General features: G+C 46.9%; 1 protein-coding gene across 4 annotated transcripts in view; it reads right to left on the bottom strand.

Annotated features, from left to right (window-relative positions):
- Nucleotides 1–15007, bottom strand: part of LOC103819267 (sodium/potassium/calcium exchanger 3) — a 179623-nt gene that overhangs the window by 56318 nt on the left and 108298 nt on the right. The window contains exon 1 of one of the 4 annotated variants that reach the window (XM_018918131.3): nt 6692–10371. The exons of 2 other annotated variants lie outside the window; for them this stretch is intronic. The gene's annotated coding sequence lies outside the window, so the exon portion shown is untranslated. Of the gene's footprint in view, nt 1–5721; nt 5850–6691; nt 10372–15007 lie in introns of those variants that run through there. One more of the 4 variants, XM_050973189.1, reaches the window with a different exon arrangement.

Raw genomic sequence — 15007 nt, 5'->3', positions numbered from 1 at the left:
CAACCATCATTTTACCAGCTGTATCTAGATAAATCTAGTAAAACCAAAGTAAAAATTTAGGAATACGCTGTGGCACAGGTGCATACACAACTTAAATAACCTAGAACACCCTAAAGGTTCCTAGTCATGCATCCAGACAGTTGTGGCCCTTAGCAAACACACACAAAGAACTCTGCTTCCTTCTCCTAAGCTATTCAGTGTGTCCAAAGTCTGATTTTTATTCTTGCATTAACTACCAAGAATGCTGTGAGTAAATTATTCTTTTTTTAAATCCCCAGCTGTAGCTAAAATAGCTTATTACAACATTTACTGGGGGCTGACATTTCATAGCTGCCAATATCTGCTTTTCGAAAAAAATTACAGTCTCAGCAAGTTATGCAGCATAAATCCTGCCAAGGCCCCAGCTGGCACAAGGATGCATGTTTATTTTTCTGAAGGTTATGGTTTTGGTTTGTGGCTGCATTAAAAAAAAAATCAGTTAAAAAACTTAACTTCTTTGCAAAAGTCAGTGAGCAGTTTCCCACACAAGCCAGATCCAAAATTGGCAGCAGGCATCCCCAAGCCTTTTTTAATTCCTGAGTTAAAATTATCACAAGGCTCACAAAGCTGGAGTACACAGCAGCACCTTGCCACACTGGCTCAGGCACACAGGTTGGGCTGGAACACAATAGCTCAGAATTCCATCCACTGCTCCACACAGGAGAACCCCCCCCCCCCCACCAGTGCCACAGCATCTGGCCTTGCACTGAGTACCTGCAGGGCAGCAAGATAAAAAAGAGTACTTGTAAACAGCATTTCTCCAGGCACTGGCTCCCTTTGCTGCTCTGACCACTCACTCAGATCTTCCTTCTTCCATGCCCCTGTGCTCCACCACAGTCCCAAGACCTCACCTGAACCAGGGAGCCAAGTCAATGCTGCCCTCGCTTTCCACACATTCCCTCTCTAACACATTTAAAGACACGTCTTGGCACATGCTCAAAAATCATCATCCATCAGCAGAAAATACTAAACAAAGGATTTAGAGGAAGACAAGGCTACAGATCCACAGTCAAGTTAAGAAGGGAATGTCAGCATATGCAACACACATCAAACGTGAAAGCAAAACCAGTAAGGTTCTGGGTTATTTTCAGTTACAAGCATGTATGTTTCAACAAAGTCAGCACTGAGGAGCCCTGGAGTTAATTCCTGGAAAGCACAGATTTCTATTTAGCAAATACAAAGTAGAAGACAAAAACATCATTTTTGATACAAAAAAAAGTGCAAAAGAACCATTTAAAAGTCAAAAAAGTATCTGGCTATTGTGGTCTTTTTCTTTTCCTGTACAAGTCACTTGTGAGACCTTGTTTAGAGCACTGTATTTAGTTCTGGGCATCTGGCCAGATGACATTCACATTCTGGAGCTGGTGGAGTGAGGAAAAAGAACAGTTTTGGGGTTTTTTTGAGAAAAGTCCTTCAGAAAAGAGTTGTGTCTCCATCCAAGCATGTATGCATGAGATTGGGGAGGTGACTTTACATCTCTCACCAGAGTCAATCTACAGTGTTCTGCCAGTTGTAAAGGAGCAAGAGCAATTTGCAGCAAAAGATTTGTCCTTTTGTTTCTGAATACCATACAAAACAATCCAGTGCTTTCAGACTTTTCACGACTCAGAAAGGCAACACCTGCTTATGTGCAAAGCAGGGCTTTTACTCTTCAAAAACAAGTTACAGATAAGACATCTTCCAAGAACAGTCATTTACAAGACTGTCTCGAAAACCCCCTTCCAAGATCAGGAGGAAAAATGTCATTTTCTCACCCTACCTCACATTATACACAGTGTTCACAGACCAGAATCCTCCCCAGAATCATCACGACCTGTTTTCTCACACAACACCCAACACAAACAGGTGCACTAATTCCAAACAGTATAATGACAATTACATGCTACAAAATGCTGTTATTCCTGACAGAGGACTGGTAGGACTCCAGGAACTTCCTTTTGCTATTTTCACTCTATCACGGTGAGATCTTCATACTCCTCCATATTTACGCTGATGGCAGAATCCTTACCAGCTCCAAAGGAAACAGTACAGCATTAATGCACAACAATTTTCAACTGAGCTCATTGTTTAGATCAAAATTTCCCAAACAACTAGAATGAACCTGATGACAGAACATGACTGTAGCTCCACAATTTCTTTTCTGTTATGCGTACTTTCGCTCTGCTCACTGCAAGGTAGAAACATGGTTTTAGCCATCCAGCAAAATTTTCAATTTTACTTTAAAAAGTAAACAATGGGTTCTATGTATGCAGGCTCATAAAATCTACATAAGGCAACTAAAAGTTACATGGATAAAGCCAAGCTCTTGGGCCTGATTCAGCATTCACAACAGCAAAAATCCAGAAGCAACTCCCCTGAAGTCAATAAAGGATAAAACATACTGTCAGCAGAGGATAACTAGGCCCACCCTCCTTTGACTAAAGAATGCTCCTCATAAGGAATGCACTTCACAAGCATGAGACAACCTGGGAATGCTATGCTACACTATTATGCTTTTCGTTTTGCCTGAAAACTTCAGGCAGCTGAAACTGGCAGCTACAAACATTTCCATGCAGAGACTCTTGCCCTGCCTGCTTGGGCACAGAGCAGCAGAGTGCACTTTACACACACTTTTCCCAGCAGCACAACACCCAAATGACAAAAGGACCTGTGCTTCTGCACTGCACAAACCTCCACCTCTGTCTCACCAGTCACATCACCAGCTGAGACAGGGGATGCTTTTTGCAGCAGAATGCCCAGCATGGAGGCAGCCATGGACAGCTGTGGTGTGCCACAGGTCCTTCACCACCTTCCATTTCTGCAGCAGCCTTCTAGAGCAAGGAGGCAGAGAAACAACTGTGTTTGCCTCGGTATACCTACAAAAAGGTCCTTGAAGCCAAATTAACACAGGCTGGGTTATGGCACAGCATGTCTCCCTACCAGGTAAGGATCACACAGGGCCCAGACCAAAAACAGGATCAGACCATGTACACACTTCAGACTCTACAGCCAAGAATGCAAAGCAGCAGCAGCAGCTGCTGCTCTTCCACAAACAAACCATGTCATGGCTCACAGCAGCTGAGACAAAGAAAATTCCATGTCCCTGACAGCTCTTCCTCCTTGTCCTGCTCCAGCTGCAAATGCTCAGGACTCCTGAATGCATATGGTGAGGTGAACCAGAGCACCTCAGCACAGGCTAACTGCAGGTGGTGGAGTATCAGTAGCAGTAATGTCCACAGTAGTCCTACTCTGGATCACAGGCACCATAAATGCTAAGAAGCATCCATGACCTCCTTTGCAGCTGCCAGTAACGTGCTCCATGAGAAGACACGGGGAAACTGCATTGCATTAAGAGCACTGATGTAGCATTTACTGTGTCAGGAGAAATTTAGTTTCAATGTTCTGAAGTAAAGCAAGTATTAAAAAACTAGAGCCTCATATCCATCCAATTTATACTAAACCATCTGTGTTGTGCTTCAATGTAACACAGGGTACTGAATATTCAGCTACACTTCCAACCCCTCTCCTGAGAGGCATTACTGTCTGAGTGGTGACTCAAACAAAAAAAAGGTAACTGGCATGCTTGACTCTGCCTAGCATTGTCTCCACAGCAACTCCTCACTGAGGAATTTTAGAGGGTTTTTTTGAGACACATCTTGAGAAATCTCCAGTTGCACATTAGAGGTAGGTAAAGCCTCTTACTCCCTTACTCTTAAACCTCTTACTCTTGAGATCTGTATGGTATGCCAAATATTTATTACAGCCACAGGCAAGAGCTACACAGCCACAGAGCCTGCAATACGTTTGACCAAGAACCAGTTTTCTGTGTGCTCCTCCACCAATGTTTGAAGTCCCTGTGTCTGCAAGGTAAGAGCATGATTTTGCTGTCTATCTACTTTCTCCTCCTGATACAAAGTCTCTTAGTGATCCTACAGAAACAACAAACTGTGGCTGTGGTTTAGTGAGATGTTAAGAAAAGACCAGAGTCCATATCTACTTGATACAGTACTCCATCAATCCCCGGCTGCTGATGGGAGATGTAATACCTCAAATTATTCTTCTATATAACAGCAGCTCTTAAACTGCTATAGTAAAAGCACTGTTCTTTTCTTTTCAAGGCAGTAGGTCCCTTCTGAAAAAATTCAGTCACCCTACTGACCATTCAGTCTCTCAGTAGCCACTGCTTGAACTAGCTTTAAAAACAACTCAAAAATGCCCCAATAGTTAAGTAGAAGAGCTAGCCTTCTTCTACACCAAGAGCAACAGGAGCCACCCCTCCTGGTCCTGTCAGCCACACACCAGAACACCTGTCCAGCTGCCCACTCACCAAATGCCTCAACAAGGGTGGGAGGAGGGGACACTGGAGCAGAGCTTCACACAGACACCAGAACTACTTTCCTAGAGGTGCAGTGACAGAGTGATCCACCACAGTTCACTCACAAGAGCCCCCCAAGACACTGTATCCAGCTGTGCCAGCAGCAAGGGCTGCCAACAGATCCCTGGCCAGCATAGCCTCATTACACTTCCTCTTGCTGATCTAATTAAATAGTCGGGCCCCAAGGAATAAACTGGTATTTTTGGAGCTAAACAGATCTGAAGCTAATGAACCTTAATATAGATCTGGCCTGAGGAAAGTCAAGGGCTTGGTTGCACGGCTATACTGGCATACTTTTACCACAACAAAACACAGCATTACTCATGGAACCAGTGCAGACACAGCTGAATTGAACACAGAGCTGATGTGGAGCAGCAGAGTCACAACTGTTGAGCCCTTGCCTTTCCAAACACTGCCCCATGAGCCTTCCAGCCCCGGCATAGCAAACACAAACCTCTTCAGGTACCGTAACTCCACTCACCCAACCAGTTCCTCATCTGTTACCCCAAGCTATCCTCTGAGAAAGGGCTCCGGCCAGCACTGTCCTCCTCACCCCCCAGGGCTTCTGCTGTCACGCAAATACCTGGTGGAAATTCTGCTCTGCTCACTCCTCATCAGCTGAGCTGGGCTGCCAAAGGCACGTAAAGACGTTCCTTATTTAACAAGGCTGAAGAGTTACTTTGGGAAATCAGCAAATAAAACAAATGAGAGGAGAGTAACCTGAAAAGATGGGAAGACGAGCTGACAGAGGATAACACACTGTCTGCTTTTCTGCATCTACCAAATCACACCCGCGCGATCTAAAACAAACTTTTGATGCAATATTTACAAGGAAACACTTCAGAAGAGGACGCAGCCAGACATACACCGCATCCCCGCGTTTTCGCCCCAGGAGCCCACGTTTCAGCCAGCAAAGGGAGCAGATGCCCGCACTGAGGACTCCTCGCGGAGCAGGGGCTGGACTCCTGCCCACGGCGGGCGCTGCCGCGGCAGCGCCAGGGCCGGGGCCGCACCGCGGGATCGCACCGCACCGCGCTGCCCTCAAGCGAGCCCGGGACACCCGAGGGGACGGGGAGGCGGCGGGAGGGACACCAGCAAAGTGCCCAGCCCCAGGGCCCGCGTGGACCGGCCCGACCCGGCCGCCCTTGGCTGGGAAAGGGGCAGACTCTGGTGAGAGCAAGGCGAGGACAACGCTGCCCCGCGGCACCAGCAGCTGCCGGCCCGGCCCTCCCGCTCCCGCGGCGCTTTCGCGGGGGCGGTTTCGATAGAGCCCCGCAAACAGCACGGACGGCCGCGACCGCCGCACGGGCCGGGCGCCCTTCCCTCACCTTGCTTCGCTTCACGTCGCCTCCCGCGCGTCGGCGGCAGCGCCGGGCAGCGGAGTCGGAGCCGCCCCGGCCGGCCGGGCCGGGCGGAGGCGCGGGGATGGGCCGGCTCTGCGCCGCCGCTCCGCTGCCCCGGGCCCGGCCCCTGCGCATGCGCCGCTCCCGCAACGCGCTCCGCCCCCACCGCGCCGGGCAGAGTCCCTCAGGGCACCGGGAACAGCCCGGGCACGGAGCCGGGCCGGGCAGAGCCCCTCGGGGCGCCGGGGACAGCCCGGGCACGGAGCCGGGCGGGCAGAGCCTCTCGGGGCGCCGGGGACAGCCCGGGCACGGAGCCGGGCGGGCAGAGCCCCTCGAGGCACCGGGGACAGCCCGGGTACGGCAGAGCCCCTCAGGGCACCGGGGACAGCCCGGGTACTGCAGAGCCCCTCGGGGCACCGGGGACAGCCCGGGTACGGCAGAGCCCCTCGGGGCACCGGGGACAGCCCGGGCACGGAGCCGGGCGGGCAGAGCCCCTCGGGGCACCGGGGACAGCCCGGGCACGGCAGAGCCGGGCGGGCTCTGCGCCTTAGCGCACCTGCTCGTGGGGCAGAGCGGCCTCACAGACGTCTCCAAGTCAGCAGGACCTGGGCGATGGGCGCAGTTCTCCGACTTAGGCCAAAGAAACTGGTTAAGATCATTCGCAGCCTCGATGCTCTTAGGCTGTGTATTTTCCAGAGCTCGTTCCAGGCTGCATTTCAGTGCAAGTTATCTCAATAACAAAACAATGAGAGCAACATTTCCCTTCAATTCTGGCAGCTGCCAGCAGTGCCCATTAAGAATGCCAGTGACCACAGTGAGGAGCAGCTGCTGCATCAAGCCTGGTTACAAACACGTTCATACACAATCATAGACACACCACAGTGGCAAAATCTGCTTAAAGGGGGTATAAACACTTCCAACATCGAGACCATTAAACTGAAAGGTAGATGCTTACCTAGCTTTTAGGAAGCAGGACAAAGGAATGCTGTCTCATGTCCAAGATGATTTTTATATTAATCCATGGCTTCTGTGAAAGCTCCCATTTATCTTCAGGCCCAAGAGCCCTGGTTGGCCCCGCTGAGCAGCTCCTGTTGCTGCAGCTTCCATGCAATTTACAGCTGCCTTTTTGAGAGAGGCGAGAACTCTGGCATGAGCTGGAGCAGTCCTGCTTGACAGCTGTGGCAGCGGTGGTGACTTCGACAAGGCAATGGCTCCACCTGCATGAATCCCACACAGAACTATGACATTAAAATGCACTTATTACGAACCATATTGTGACTGACTTCTCAGTCCAATGGGAGCTGCTGGTGTTTATTCAGGAGCATAGAACACTGAAACAAAGTCCAGCTTTGCAGTGCCTGGTTTGCTAGAGCCATCAGAGCCTTTGGCTACCCTTTTACAGAGAGAAGGGAGACACTGCTGCTCCCCTCTCCCCACCAAACATTTGAGGTGAACTGCCAGCCACAGAGGGAAACGAGAGCAGAAAAGGCAGTAAACAAGAGGCAGGTTAGGGCATAGCCAGCCCCACCAAATTGGAGCAGAAGTGAGCTCTAAGGCCTGGAAAAATACACTGGAAAAGCCTCTGCCTTTGAAGAATCTGAGATACAGTGTGAAGTTTCATGGCTTGTGTTTCTTATGTATCCCTGAGACCCCTCCCTTCAATCCAGCTGTGAGATGAGCTTGGCATGGTTTCCTGTGCATACAGAAAGCCTGCAGAACAGCAGGGTTTGTTTTTTTCCAAGCCTTGAGCAGCTGGGCTGTATTTCCCATCACACGGGTGTGGGTCAGAGACCAATTTGTAGGCAGAAGGATTTAAGGGGGGATCACCCTAAACACCTGACTAGTCTGGACAAGACTGGCATACAGCCTTCCCCGAGCTGCTGCTCTGCTGTGTTATAAACCATGGAGGGGTGAGGGAAGCTTTCCCATGGAATCTGGTGTTGACTGGGCCAGGGTAGCATTTAGTACAGCTATAAAAATCATGTCCCAAATTCAAAGGAAAAGTGTTACCAGGATGGATTCTCCACTGTCCTGAGAAGATGCCACAGGGAAAGAACACAGACTTGCTTATCTATCACACGGAGGCAGCTGCAACAAGGAGCAGAACCTGTTAATTCCTTTGGCTAGCTTCTCTCATGGCAGCCAAGATTCCTGCATCAGACACTTTCCTCTTGCTCTGGCTCCTGCCCTAGATGCCTGTCACACTGCTGTGAGCTCTGCAGGAGTGAGAAGAGAAACCACAGCCCAGGAAAAGACAGAGCGGTCGCTGGGATCTCTCTCCTGTGAGCTGAACACATTGCTGCTGCACCACGGAACAACTGTGCCATCACCCAGCCATGGAGATGCATCCACCCCAGCCTCCACAACCAGGTCATGTCCACCAATGACTTCAGAGTGACCTTTTCTCACCTGAAAACATGCTGTGTGTCTCATTTTATAGCATCTGATAGCTATTACTTCAGTGCATTCCAAATCTGGCCCTTGGCAGCATTGTGTGTATTATACTTTCGGCTTCAAGCTGGATTTCTTGTTCTGATTTGCACTCAGCTGTTCCTTATAGCAAGGGAGGAGGGAGCTGGGAATCAAACTGCATGAAGGAGGCACAGCAAAAACTGCTTAAGAGCAAAAACAGACCACGATGTTTTGTTTAGTTTTCCTGATTACTTTTTCATACACTGTGAACATATTAAAGGGAACATAATTATACACATACAAAGAAAATAAGCCACCAAAAAGCCCCACTAACCAACAAGTGAACAAAACCCCACAGAAGTGAGCCAACTAGTTTTTCTGCAAGCCTAGTTTTCTGTACCTAGGCTAGTATTGGGATCCTGGGTTGTACTGTGCTCTGTTCTGTTGCCCCACAATGTACAGTGAGGCAGAATCTCTCCTTGTTCCACCTCTTCCCTTTCAGCCTTGTCCCATGAAGGTAGATCTGGCCAACAGCTTTCCAACACTCCCTCACATCAATACAGATCTCCATGGTGGGGCTCTGATGAGAGAGCTGACAACAGCTAAACTTCCTGACCAGCCAGGAAATGAAAAAGTGGAAAAGCTGCATAACTGTATTTCCAGCTCAGAAGCACTTACTTTTTACTTTCCCTCTTTTAATTTCAAGATTTTTTTTGACAACAGTATTCAAACAAAATGTATACTTATATAAGGATGTGCAAACACTTGGACATCTCAGTTCCCAAAGAAGGTGAGCAGCAGAAGCCCAAGTTTCTCAGAAAGCCCCTGCAGAGTCAGAGCAACACAGAAACACCACGCACGTCTCTGAGCACTGTGAATGGAAGATGTGAGGGCCATGGCATCTGATCCATCTCTTCGCCAGCAACCTCACTAGCTCAGGGAGCAAGAAGGGAGGTGCAATAACGAGCCTCCAGCTGCCAATGAAAGCTCATTCCAGCTGTGTATCTGCCAAAAGCTATTCCCTTCTCTATAGTCCGAGGCAAAGTAACATGGCAGCAGTGATGAGCCCTCTGTCAAGGGAGATGATGACTGCCAGACACTAGCAGTGAATAATCCTCAGGAACTTGGGAATGATCTGAGCCATATTCTGATCCCACTGCTGAATGTGTATCTTTTTTTGGGTGGTACAGTGTAGGGAGGAGAGAAGCAGTGGTAGGACCTGTGTTTGGGTAAGGACTTCCTCAGTGCACCCTAGTTCAGCATCCCTGATTCTGCCTCTGACCCACCACTGAAGCACAGCAACTTGAGCTGATCCAAGTTTGGACTTGCAAGTACCAGCTACTGAGTAAACCAGCCTCTGCCTCCACTGTGGTGGATGGAGTCCTGGCAAAAACCAGCATGCTCTCATCACTTTCAAAAAAACCAGGCTGATATTTCCACTGTTTCTCTCACAGCTGTCTTAACTTGCAGGAAAGTAATGATTGCAATTCATCCTTTTATCTTTACACTGAAGAGGGAAAAAGACAGTGTTTTTAGCCTGGCTTTAAAACTGTTTTGGAAATAAAGTCATCTGAGCTCTAGATCTCCAGTTATAGTGAGGAGTGACATACATCATACCAATTTATGGGACAACAGATCATTAGGGAGAACTGTGATGAACCAATTATTTGTCACTTCAGCATCATGTTTTGACAGTGCACTGTTTAACTAGACCCTACAAAAATTTAATTACTGATGTACTTTATGTTTCTTAATTAATACTGTTAAAATCTAATCCTTCCCCAGACTTGGAGTGCCCACAGACAATGCTGTTCTAAGGTGGCAGCAGGCATTTGCTTTATTACCTCTTGGCAGCCAAACCAGACCACGACAAACCTGGAGGAGAATCAGGCCTCCTCTATGCTCAGATAGCAACAATGCCATAATTCCAAGGGAGGGGAAAGAATTCCTGCAGCTACATAGTAAAAGCTTTTGTGTTTATTAGTGAAGGTACTAACATTTCCCAGTATGCTTTCAAATTGGAGTCAAGTATTTTGCCTTCGGTTTGGAGTTGCTTGTAAAAATAACAACGTCTTACCCAACCAGTAACTTGAAGATCATCAGCTGCAAATGTAACTCTCACAGAGACAGGCAGAAGCTGGCTGGTCTAGAACCTGGTATGCAGCCTTGGGAGCTTGAAGAATGTCCTGAGACTGGTTTGCGAGCTAAAGCACTTGCTCTTCTCTAATGGGGAGCAAATTTGTGTATATAGAACAAAACTCATTGCAGAGACAAACAGTATTAGTCTAAAGTGCCACTAAATATTGCTGCCATTCCCTAGAAAGGCCAAGCATTATGAATTCAAATGGCAGGAAGCAAGAAGAAGAGATGGTACCTAAAATGTACTACCCGTGAGTCCAAGTTCATTAATCGTTACTTGACAAAACCCAGCAGATTGTTACCTTGTATTTGGCACTTCATCTTCAGCCTGGAGAGAGCTGCATCAGCCAGGAGTGAAGACAGGCTGTGACCAGGCCAGGTTCTTGGGGTGGGCTCAGCTAGCACAGCCCAGCACTCTAGAGGTAGCTTGGTTTGAACAGGAGAGCATCAGCAACACAGTAAATAGCTTTGAGTAAGGATGACAAGATCTGGCCTGTTAGGTTTAATATTTTAATCAACTGCCCAAGTGTACTGTGGCTCTAATCACAGCCATGGCAGATTCCTCGAGTAGCTGAAGATTAGAGAGACCATCAATAATCCCTGCTGAGCTGCACAGATGAAAGCTAACAAGAGGATTTGAGGAGGAAATAAGGTATAACCAGAAATTCATTATGTTCCAGTTCAGACAAAACCATCCACTAATATCTGACAACTGAGCACGGTCCAGAAAACTGGAAACAGATATTGAAAATGAGCAAATTTCAACAGGCCTAATGCAGATGTGATGAACCAGTTATAAATATTCAATCCAGGAAGCTCTGTCACTAAGGATGGATAACATTCCTGTTGGTAACTGTAAGGCTCTATGCCCTAGATGGCATTGCTCTGCAACATTAGAAAATACACTTCTAAAATCCAACTCTCCCTGCAGTCAGCACAAAAGGATTTCAGGCAGGACAAGTGTTGATTTAAGTTCACCCACAAAGCAGAGTTTTAAAACATTACTTGTTTGAGACATTTGCACTGCAGCTGATATATTAATTATGCTACTTTTTCTTTTCCCCATTATTTTTAAAATGCTCACTTGTAGAATCTTCTTGTGTGCACAGTTTGAAGTAGTTTCACTGCACCTGCTCTCTCCAGGCTGTGGCACTGAATTGTTTTTGTTTATTCTGTGCTACTCTTCTCTAGCGATTTGCTTGGCACTGTAAAGAGAGTGCTGTTTGTTCCCCGCAGTCAGAGGCTGAAGATCAGCCTCCTCCTCCTCTCTGAATGCTGCAGCCTGCTCAAGGCAGCTGGATGGGAAGTGGCCAGGAGCTCAGCTGTGCCCAGAGGGCTGATCACTGCTGCAGCAGGGAGGAAAACCACGCAATACCAACATACTTGCAGCTCACCCCAAGTCCCACATCTCCACACTGCTCCCCCCAAGGCATGGCCACACATTGCCTCTGCTTCAGCTTTCCAGCCAGCTCAGTGTGCTGGCAGCACCCATGTGCATCCATCTCCCAGCACCATGGACTGGGAGCTGCACTTCCAGGAGCTGTGCAGCCCAGCAGCAACCCACAGGCTGCCCAGCTTTAGGCAGCAGAACAATTTGATTTTGGCACTAAAAGCTCTAACAATTAAAGCCCTTGTTTTCCAGGGTGTGGTTAGCATGTCTAGGATGCCCTGGCATGCCTGTGCAAAGGTGGGGAGAAGCCTCAGGTGGGAAGTCTCACCTGGAGCTGGGAGGTGTGCACAGGGCTGTATGGAAATGCCCCAGCCTTCCTGCAGTGTAAAACCCCATTGCTTTGGGATGCCAAGCAGCCCCACAACCTGCCCAGCATGCACACACTCTTTCTGTTGGAATAAACAGGTCAAAATCAAGTGGGCAGAGCCTGGAGGGAGATTTTTATCTGCAATTTACAGAGATCAGATCTCTTACCTCTGCAAGTATTATTTCAAAGCAAGTAACTTCTGGGGTGGCAAAGACACAAGTCAGGCCTCTGTAAAGCAAGCTAGAAGTGAGCTCCAAAGGGAAAAAACCCCCAGATTTGTGCTCTAATTTTGCATATTTAAGGTAGTCATGTGGGAGAGGAGGATTAGTTTTCTCTTAACCAGTTTGTACTTTTGCTCTGATGCTTCCTTTTTTTTTTTTTTTTTTTTTTTTTTGGTTCTGCAATAGAATTCACATCTTTGCTTAGTCAGGGTTTGTGATGGTGGAAGAATAACTGTAAAGGCAACACAGGAACAGCTTCTAAAGAAGCAGAAGTGAATACATGAATATGAATACATGTTCATCCATATCTACCCCATTGAAAGCAATGATGGCTTGCCTTCACACTGATTTTCCTAATTTCAATGAAAGTGGTTAGAAATTCAAATACTCGCCTGATCTCTGAAAACCAATTTCTGACTTTCTGAGCTGTAAGCTACATAAAAATTTTCTGAAGTGAAGCATGCAAGGCAGAATCAAAAAAGATGCACATGTGGCATATCACCATGGCACGGGGCAGGGAGTGAGAGTATCTTCAGAGACCAACAGCCAACTGGAGCTGCACCAAATTGTGTCGAGAAGCAAGATTATCCTTGAACCAGAAAACCAGTCATGGGGAAATATCTAGAGAGATGGAGCATCTGTATGGATTCCAACATATGCTTTGGGTTGCAAGCACACAAAGATGGAAAGCAAACAAACACTCCAATGGAAAATATTTTTAAGACAACTGATGGGCTGGCACTGATCAAAGCCACTTTCTGCATTAACATCAAAAGCTGCACCTCATCCCTGCGCTCGTGGACAGAGGCATAGGATCAGCACGTGTGCCTTTTCTGCACTGCAGGGCTCTTCTGTACCTGGAATGAGCTGTGGATGTGTAAATAACCTGTCTAAGACTCAACACTGCTTCTTGGAGACATGGAGTGCACTTCAGAAGGAACAGATCCCTTTGGTCAGCAGGTGTTACATAGACACAAGTAAAAGTGGTTAAGGTGAGGCAGCCTGACCCAGTTACATGCCAGATCTCAAGCCCTTCCTTCAGGTTACTTTGGATTCCTCAGGAAACGATGAAACTGAATTTAGCTGAAGCACAGTGCCTCTGTGTCCTGTCTGATTACAGCCAAAAAAGGCAACTGGTTACATTCTGGGAGTTGCATAGGCAGGAAGCTGTGTAATGGAGGGTAGAGCACAGCTGTTGCTTTGCCAAACCCGATACAACTCTGAACACAAGTACAATGAAAGTACAATAGGAAGGAGGGCCTGCTGAAGTGTCCCATGGGATGAGGTAGGAGGAAGAAGCATCCTGTTACCAGGGCAGGTGAGCTGGGCTGGTACAGAGTAGAAAAGCAGCACAAGTGTTTCCCTCTCAAAGCAGGGGCTTCTGACCAGCCCTGCCGCACTCCAAGGGAAGCTGCCCCCTCATTATTATTCCAAGCAATACTGAAAACATTACTCCAGGAACTGCTTCCCAGGGAGGACTGGCTCTCATCACCAGGGCTTCAGTAGCTGAGCAGGCACGGCTTCCTCCAGCCGGGAGAGTGACAATCAACACCTGCTTCCCTTTGCTAGAAGAGATTTAACTAACACCAGTGCAGTCATTTCAGACCTGTACTGTTGTAAAAGAGAACAATCTGACTCTTTATATAATAACGCATAAAATTCCCAGAGTGTTGGTTTCTGCACAGATTCCTATGTGTACTGGATGACTTCTAAAGGAGCTGCTGTGGTGCACACACCTTTACAGCAAACACATTCAGTGGCACAGGTAATACAAAGTATAAAAAGTCTCTTTTCTTCTTCCTTCACTCCCTAATCCAGTGCTCAGGTCAAACAAGGGATATAAAGTACTCTCAAAATTAAGCCAAAAATTAATAAATCATTGGGATTGGAACCCAAAGGGGTGCTCTAGTCCTATGTCCAAGCACACCCTGAAATGTTAAGTTAGTACAAAGAGAGGATATTTTTATTGATAAACGTTATATTGTCTTAGTGTAGATGTCTGACACATTATTAAATCAATTGACAAAACATTTAAAGTAATTCATTCTGATAAAACTTTTTGATATTCCATAGACAATAGTGCTGTGAATTTTGTTTATAGTATAACACATTAAAAACACAAAAATACAAGTTTCTAATTTCATAGGTTACCAGCAAACAGAGAAAAATGCATGCTTTCATTTCTGTTAGATTTGTAACTTACACAGGCAAGTGGAACAGCTATGCATAGAAGACTACTCTACAGTAAGTTGTAAAACATACAGAAAGGCTGACCTTATAACACTTGTACAAGTATGACAAAACCATTGCAACTAATTTCAAAAGATAACAAATGTTTTGTCTGTGGCTCCACCATTTTAACACTTTCAAGATGACTTAATAGAAAGCTATTTTGAGTAGTATTATATTACTAAAAACCACTGCTTGTTTTGCTTTCTGGCTGGTTGTAAATGAACATACATTATATGTACATTTGCATTCAGTTCCATCTACATTTTCTTCCTTATGATTAGAAGCATCACAGAATTTCCCAGAGATAAGGGACCCAGACAGTGTCATTTGATCCCCAATCAAACAGAAAGTGCTCCTATCAGTCACTTTTATTGCTGTGCTTCCTACAGCTTGGATGCTGTGACTGTATCACAAAGCAGAGACCTCACCACACCCATGATTCAGAGACTGGTACACTCTCAGCCCTCTATTTTAGAACATGCCACAGCAGGGATCAAGTTCAGCAGCCTA

This window comes from Serinus canaria, chromosome 3 (genome assembly GCF_022539315.1).
Source record: "Serinus canaria isolate serCan28SL12 chromosome 3, serCan2020, whole genome shotgun sequence".
Classification (NCBI taxonomy): domain Eukaryota; kingdom Metazoa; phylum Chordata; class Aves; order Passeriformes; family Fringillidae; genus Serinus; species Serinus canaria.
The sequence above is the reverse complement of the archived record's forward strand: the minus strand, read 5'-3'. Positions and strand labels throughout refer to the sequence as shown.